Genomic DNA, 9147 nt, shown 5'->3' with positions numbered 1-9147 from the left:
TACAATGAGGGACAAACAAATGGAAGGCTAAATACATATATATATACATATATATGAAATATTAATGATAGAATCTCGAGTGTAAGTATGAGTGTCCATCATAAAATTCTTTGAGCTTTGTTACATATGAAATGCTGGAAAGGGGTAAATCTACGACGTTAGGGATAAGGGAAGATGAGCCTGCTGAGTGGCTAGTGTAACAGTCTCTCTGGGCTTGATGGGATGCTTCAGGAGCTACACTTCATAACTGGTGAGAAAACAAACATTAATCATTTGTTTGCTACAGAAGAAAAAAATGTAACATGCATCCCCAAAACATGGGGTAGAATATGGGAAATGAAGAAAACGGATCGATTTGAACAGGGTGTGACAGGTACCCTAAGATAAAGAGGGATAAAGCAAAACTTCTAGGAATTTTGATGGAAATCATTACATCATCTTGAAGCTTACAAACTCAAAAACAAACAAACCTATCAAAAATCAAAATAAGCAAACAGAAAAGTAACACACACACACAAACTCCCACGCATCCACCCACGCAACAAAACCAAAAGCCCACAAACAATACACCGAGTTCATTTTCTCTCGGTCAACTACTCCTGGGCATGGAGGCTGCCTTGGAGTGTGGTTCATATACCTACTGACACTTCGTTGGAGAAAACTGATTGGCAAGTAGATTCCTGGAAGAAGTCTCTCTCATTCTCTCTATGCCTGTCTCTGTCTGTCTCTCTCTCTGTCTGTCTCTCTGTCTCTCTGTCTCTGTATCTCTCTCTCTGTCTCTCTCTGTCTCTCTCTCTCTCTGTCTCTCTCTCTCTGTCTCTCTCTCTCTGTCTCTCTCTCTCTCTCTCTCTCTCTCTCTCTCTCTCTCTCTCTCTCTCTCTCTCTCTCTCTCTCATAAACAGGGCTGCTGCAGCGCCAAGACTCAAGTCCCAGGGCCTTGTGCTAGTCTTGTTCATTCATTTTTAAAGTTCCGGTTTTGTTTCTGTATTTTTGCTGCTACTCTGGGTATTTAGGGAAGTCTTTTAAGATGTGTTGTCTGTCAGCTTGCCTGAAAAGCAGCAAAAACTAAACCTAGCAGAGGAAAACAGCCAGCGTCTCCTTAGCTTTACCACAGAGAGCCAGGCAGCTCACAGATGCGCAGACCAAACAAATCCACAGTGGTGTCCAAAGGAAGTGATTGACAGAGCCCAAAAGGGATGCACTTGTTCGCCAATGTGCACCAGCCACCTCTGGAGTTCCCCAGAAGTGTTTGGTAGAGATTTTCACTAGTGACAGACAGTCTTCATGTCTTCAGCGAGGAACAGGATCAATGAATGAAATTACAACGCTTTCCATCAAAGTGGCTGCCAGTTTTGTCCACAGATGTGGGGATACCTAAGGAGACTTGACTAACACCAGAAATTCAAGGAGAAATTACAAAAACAAGATATATTTATTTGTGGGCAGTGGCAGCTTTTTTTTTTTTTTTTTTTTTTTTTTTTTTTTTTTTTTTTTTTTTTTTTTTTAACACAAGGCTCACTGTGTAGCCCTACCTTGCCTGGAACTCACTATACAGACCAGGCTGGCCTGGAACTCATCAGGAAACTACCTGCCTCTGCCTCCCAAGTGCTGGGATTAAAGGAGTATACCACATCCAGCCAAGAGTGGCTTTTTAATATCTGTGCCCTCAAGTTGAAAGTATGCCTTGAATAAATTTGTACTGTCAATATGATTTATTCACGGCTATCTTGAATCCAGCAAATGGGAAGTTATCACAACCATATGGCCACCTCTAGATGCTTATTCTTCTGAACCAATAGATAAAGGAGTTACTGTGCTGGCTGGGGTGATTTTTCCTAGTTATCAAGAAGGAATTGGACTACTGTTCTGAAATGGAGAGCTCTTGGAATAAAGATCACTCCCTTGAAATTGAGCTGACCTTAATAATCACCTTAATTAATAGATTTGGGAGAATTGGTGTTGCTTGACTTCTAAAGTTCAGTTTAAAAAGCCACATTGCTGTGGGATGTCTTTCTGTACGCTGTGAATATGTGTTGCTCTGATTGGTTGATACATAATGCTGCATTGGCCTATGGCAGGGCAGGATAAGGTTAGGTGGTACATTCAAACTGAAGACAAGACGAAGAAGGGTAGAAGTGGGGGGAGACACCAGCCCTCCTCCCAAGGAGCAACAAGATGCCCATAGACCGGTAATGCCACGGCCATGTGGCAACATATAGATTAATAGAAATGGGTTAAGTTAAGTTATAAGAGCTAGCTAGCAAGAAGCCTGAACCATAGGCCATATAATTTACAATTAATTTTAAGCCTTTGAGTGATTATTTTATAAATGCCTGCAGGACCCCAGGATCAGGCAGGACCCGAACAAACACGGGACCAAGGGGCCAGGTAGGACCAGAGAAACTTACGGCTACACCACATGGTGGATATACTTGAAACGCCTACTTTTGAAACAGGAGCACTATGGGGCATGGGCCACATGCAGTGCTACAGCTAGCCCCAGCCCCAGCCGGGAGCTCATGCACATGAACATCAGCCAAGTGGTATAAACGGCTGAGTCTTTCATGAGTCTAGACTACCCTTGGAGTCTTCCAGTAGAGCTGGTAGGCATTATGGGATAGAGGTGATCCATCCACACTGTAGCCTGACTGGCTTCTTCACACACAAGATCCATGAACAAAATAACTGAATGCATTAAGCCATATTGGGTCATTTACTATGCAGCCATAGTAACTGGAACGTTGTCACTCAGAGGTACACTTGAATCAGCCTGCGCAAATCCCCGTTTCCATTACTGTAGCACAAGATGGATAGGGTAATGTGAATTTCTATATTTAGAATCATTCCTGCTAGATGTTTTGAAGTACCGGTGACCATCCTATTTGCTATGCAAATTGTCTTATCTTAACCTGCTAAGTCATCACAACCTGAGGTTACACACAGCCTCTGCAATCAGTGTCACAGATACACAGGAGGTGCAGTGGATGAGGACTTTGGGGAGGAGAAAGCAAGCCACAGTTTCCCTAGGGTGGAATAAAATGGCTCTCTACAGCAAGTGATAGGCAAGGGAGATGTGAGCGGATCCTGGGATGCTGGGATTTAGAATGTCTGTCAGGTGCACACTCTGTTCTTAAATCCTCGAAGCCTCCAGGCCATGTTCTCCTGCTCAGACTCCAAATGCAGCACCATATCCCGAGGAGCCATCAGCATCCCTCATCCCTGATGAGCCTGCAAGATGGTGGGCCGAGGAGACAGGCTTCGGGCATGGAGGAGCGAGAGGCACAGTTCTGCCTGTCTGCCAGTCAGCATCGAGCCATAAATAATGGCGCTGCCAGGCTTACTTATAATGAGACCGACAGTTAGTGAGATCTCTTTTTCTGCTTTACTGTCCCTCTGCAGCTCTTCCCGGCTGCCCTTTGTCTCCCTCCCTCCATATATCTGGAGTGAAGGACTTTATGGCCACTCCTTCAGGGGATACAGAGTTATAGATCTCTGGATTTATGTGTGTTTGCCAGCCCCTCTCTGGTCCCTGTACCATAAGGTGAATGCCAGGGCAGGGAGAATGATGTTGCCTTCTATTAGATCTGGGCCCGTTTCTGACAGCTTATTTTGACAAAAACATAAAATTCAATGATGGTTGCTCAGCCCAGAAGCTGGAGAAAATACAGTGATAAAAAGAAAGAAAGAGAAGGTTTACGTTCGACCCTCCCCTTATCTAAATTGCTCTGAGTCAGGTAAATTGTGAACACCGAGGAAAGGTAAGCCAACAAGTTGAATGACAATAGATGGTTTAGAAGCAGCAAGATTTATTCCGGAGGATGTTGAGCGTTGGTGTCTCTCCAGAATAGAAGGATCATTGCTTGTCAGTGAGCACAACTCGGAGTCCGTTAGGGAAGTGGGGGTATAAGAAAGCCCGCAGAAGATGCATCTTTTTTTTTTTGACAATTATGCCCACTGTTTGCATAGTCCCCTTCCACACTAAACAGGTCTGTGGGCCAACTAAGAGATTGCACAAGTGACCACACGTGACTGTGATGGCTTTGCCACCAAAGATGCCACCCTGTTCTCTGGGGTGGGTGGCTTGCTTTGATGGAGAAGGCAGGGAAAAGTGCCAGCAGACACAGCATGACATCACAAGAGCCCAGTTACAGGTGGAGAATAGAGAGGCCTCCGGAAAACTAACAACACAGTCACGTGACTGGATGGCCCATTAGGGCTGATCTCCAGCTACAGGCAGACCATTAGAGGGATGGTTACAATCCCCACCAGTGACAGCCACTAAGAGAAGGATCGAAGCAGAACTGCCCAACCAAGCCACTCCTGAACTCCTGGTGCACGGAGACTGAGCAATGATAAACACATATTGTGTTAAGTGACTGAATGTGGAGGCGACTTGTCTTATTTTTTAAGGCAATAAATAACTTAGTGGAGGTCCATAAAATAAAAATCATTTGGTTTTGTGGGACAGAGACCCTGACATGAAGAGAAGCACTTATTCTCTCACATGAGAAATATGCAGTCATAATTTGGGGCTGGCATGGTGTTCCATGGCATCTGGTACTCAGACTATGTCTCTCCTACTGTGATGAATACTCCACAAAGGGCTCCATTTACTTGGTGTAATATGGCTGTTATATCCCATTTCCAGCCCACAAGGAAGAAGCATGTAACACTTTACTTAGGGGTATTTCCCAGAAGTCTCTATAATACTGCTGTTTATATATCATTGACCAAAACAGATGAATATGACCATGTCTAGTGACTGGAAGTAGCTGGCTGAAAAGCAGTCTTTATCCTATGTAGCCTTGTGTATAGACAAAAGTCTAAACTTTAAGGAAAATGAAAAATAAACATCGGAGTAGCATAATTTCAGCAAGGTGCTAGCTTAGTTGAATCTGAATGACAATTAGGGAGATGGCCAAGAAAATAGGTGTTATAATGGGAAGATATAATGGGCATATTTATTTATATGCCTAACGAGTTATGGAAGATAATTTTATTATAAATGGCTGTAGACTCTTTGCCTTTGCTTACACTGAGGGGTAAATGTATTTCTGTCCCTGCTAAAAGAATAAAGGTTGATTGTATGACCAATAAAATTTGTCTGAATGACTGTAGAGGTTCAAGTGTTATGCAGCCTGTATTGAGGGAACACATGTTGGTGGAACCCGATTGGTGAAATTATTAAGGCCACTCCACTCCACGTAGTTAAAAGGAAGATTTATTTAGTGGGTAACTTACAAATGAAGGGATAAGTAGGTCGCAGGGTCTGGGGAAGGTGTATCACAGTCCAGCAGTGTTCTCTGGAGCTCTGATCGGTCAACCTCCACCATCCAGGGTCTAGAAACAGAGAGAGAGCTGGCCCATCCAGATCTCAGGTCTCCAGGGTCCTCCCTTGGCCCTGCCTTGTAGGCATGACAGTTGCTGAAGCCTCAATGGGGGTTGGAACTTCCAGATCAAAGCTGGAATGGCTACCCACTGCAGAACCCAGTTAGGAAGTAGTAAGTCTTTCATTCCTGGTATTAATTCTACTGTGAGAAGCTGAATGCATGGAGCAAAGGCCACAAAACAGAATACTGAGGCAACATCCACAGAAGTGGTCCTCTCACACCTCCCAGCCTACTCAACACCATCTCAATGCCATAGCGTGAAGGATCCTAGGAATGTCACATAGAGGAGAACTAACCATCTGAAAGCTCTGCCCCAATTTTTGACCAAAAGAATGATGAGCTAAGAAGCTGGCTGTTATATTAAGTACTAAGTTTTGGGTGATTGTTGCACTGTCTTGATATCAAGAACTACAAAGGAAGGCTGTTCTTGCTGCAGGGAACAGCATGCGTAAGTACCTTGAGACAATCTAGTGAGTGCAATGGATTCTACACAGTTTGAAAGGCTGGAAAGTAAAATTGATGGAAGACAATGGCAGGTAATAAGTCAGCAGGAGGCTAGAAGTGGAGGAGCTGGTGTGTCTCATTCTTACAAACACAGACTCAAGAGCATCATCTATCAAGGCCTGTAGTGAAGGGGAGAAGGCTGAGGGAAGGTCAAGATTCAATATGAATGGCAAGGACTCCCTGAGTTCTTTTTATCAACACATGGGTCTGAGGGCAATTTTCACGGGCAGTGTCTAGGCGGGAGAAGATTGCTCTCGTCTTGTGGAATGACGGATGGGTTTGTATCAGGTACTGTGAGTAGGGACATGGGGAATATGTGCAGAAGACATTTTCTACTGGATTTGTTTTAGCTTAAAACATCATCTTCCCTTGCTGTTTCATTCTTGGCTAAATCTTCAGAAACTTGGCAGCTCTTTTTCCCCTGTTCCAAGAAGCACCAGGGAGTAGGAACTAGGGAGGGAGTTAATAACTTCTAAAAAGAAAAAAGCAAACAACAAGCTTGGTTTATATTTCCTAGGCTGGGTTCAGAATCACAGCTCCCACAAGATGTGGCATATTTACTTTTTTGCTTGTTTGTTTGATTTGTTTGTTTGCTTTCCTTTTCGGTTGTGAGGAAAGGATCAAATATTTAAGGATCATTTTTAATGGTACATTCATAACTCAAGCCACATATCGGCTCCTTCTCGGATCTACAATAGATTGCTTTTGTAGGTTACACTGGCCCATGCATATTCATGTAGAGACCCGAGGCCAATGTCAGGTGTCTTGCTCTATCTCTCTCCACCTTATCTTAAGATAAGGTCTCTCCCTGAACCTAGACATTGCTGATTTGACTAGACTGGCTGGTGAGTGACTCCCCTAGGATCTAACTGTCTCCACCTCCTAGTGCTGAGGTTACTGACACACAGGAGCATGCCTGGAATGCAAGTGGGTGCAGAGGATCCAAACTCAGGTCCTCATGATTACACAACAAGCATTTTTACCTAATGAACCCTCTCCCCAACCCTCTCTTAAATTTTTTCATTATACAACTTTCAAAATGATGAGTTTTCTTAGTATGTTGGGCAGCTGACAAAAGAAAAGTTTACATGTTTTAATGAATGGAGAGATTTTTTCAAGCCACAAGAGGTCTTGAGGGGTCTTTGAGATGACTTACCTTGTAAAGGTGTTTGCTGCAACTCTGACAACCTGAGTTCAATTCCCAGGACCTACTTAATGGAAAGAAAGAACCTACCCTGCATGTTCTCCTCTGATCTACACACACAGGCCATAGCATGCCCTCCCATAACAAGTACATAAACAAGTGCTTTAAAATTAATAATTAAAATAAAAAAGAGAATTCTCAAGGTAGGCATACCTGGACTGGTAGCTTAACTCATCATCATCATGAAGATCTAGTCTTCTTTTGTATTCAGCCTTACTGAGTGTGTTTATTTTATTTTCTCTATCATATCAGCGTTTCGGGAGGAAAAGAATAAATTTCCAGATTGTCATCTTTTGTGAAGCATTCATGGAAAGCCCAGTCTGAAACTATATTTACCTTTTCAAGCAGAACTGTGTCTCAAGACTCTGTTTGTACAAAGGGGACTTGGGAAATGTCTTGTTCTTGTTTTTTGTTTTTGTTTTGATTTTTTGTTTTATTTGTTTGTTTGGTTACTGTTGTCTCCCTTTCTAATCTCTATAATGAAGAAAGAGAAATCGGAACAGAACACTATCATGGTTTGAATATAGCTCCACCAAATTCAGGCATCATCAGCGTGATAGTCCTAAGAGGCAGAACTTTCAGAAGGTAAATATAGTCTTCCCTCACCACTGTGATAAAGGCCTTCTAAAAGAGGTTTCATGCAGCACTGGGTCTTGCCTTTCCTTCTTCTCTCATGTAAGGATACACCATTCCACCACTATAGAGGATGCAGTATTCAAAATGCCATCTCTCAAGTTGACAGTGAATCCTCACCAATGGACAAACATACCAACATCTGGATCTTGGATTTCTCAGCCTAAAGAACTGTGAGGATAAAGCTTTTTTTGTTTTTTAACTAATGGGAAATCTCTCCATTAGTCAGACCATTTAAACTTTTTCTTTATTGGCAGCTGCCCCACGTACTTTTTTTTTTAAATCATCATTTTGGAAGCTGTATTTTGTTATTGCAATATAAACGAACTAACATAGACTTTTCATGGTTTGTGGTGGCCAAGCTAAGGTGTTTTGCAAAGTCCGATCTCTATACACTGTCCTGGGTATCTGAAGGTCATTTTCCTTATGCTTGCCTTTGCAAAAACCATCTGTTCTGTAGTGGAGCATAGCTTACTCAACAAATATTTAACACAGTCTGGCTGATGCGTGATGATACAGTAAAATTCTGTATCATGATTAATACACCCAAAAGACCCAATTACATAAGCCATGAGTTTATTGTGAGGCCATAAAAATAAATGCTGGGGACAAAACTACATTTGGAGCTTGGATAGTCCAGTGAAATGTCTTCCTTGTTGACCTGCCTCTTGGAACTGTTGGGATTCCTGGCCACTCCCCCAGCTACATGACTGCGCATTTGCTGGCAAGATGCTTAAGTCATTCCAGGGCCTTACGTCCTACATAATCCATGTGCTGCGTGGTCACATAATTTGCACACACTGTGATCACGCAATCTATAGGCATGCGCGGCATAGCGATGTAAGCCCATATGCACATGTGTGGGGGAATCCATAAAAAGTGGGTCAGAGACCCCCTCCCCTCTCTCTCCCTGCACAATCTTCAATAGGCCTAAGCACATCCTCTCTGTTCCCCTTCCCCTAATAAACTCTTATCGTGGGTTTTGTTGTGCCTTCTGGCTTTTCTCACACAATAAACAGCGCCACTTAATCAATAATACGGCACAGCATAATAACTAACAGGAACCACCTGAGGTGCCCGTCCTTTTGCTAACTAGGTCTGTGGGATCAACAGTTTCTAGAAATCTCCTTCTATAGACACGTGTAATCAGCATTTTCTTTGTAGATTGGACCAATAAGACACTGGTCCTTTGTTTTCTGGTCTCAGGTCCTTTTATTTGCATGGTACATCTCTACCTGGTTCCAGGCACACACACACACACACACACACACACACACACACACACACACACATACACACTTATAATTAGAGCAGTATATTACATGAGCTCATATAAAATATTATCAATTACATGGAAATATAGTCTATGTGTTTTTCTTTTCTTAAATTAAAAAATATATTATTGTTGTATGTGTG

This window comes from Peromyscus leucopus, chromosome 22, assembly GCF_004664715.2.
Source record: "Peromyscus leucopus breed LL Stock chromosome 22, UCI_PerLeu_2.1, whole genome shotgun sequence".
Taxonomy (NCBI): Eukaryota; Metazoa; Chordata; class Mammalia; order Rodentia; family Cricetidae; genus Peromyscus; species Peromyscus leucopus.
The sequence above is the reverse complement of the archived record's forward strand: the minus strand, read 5'-3'. Positions refer to the sequence as shown.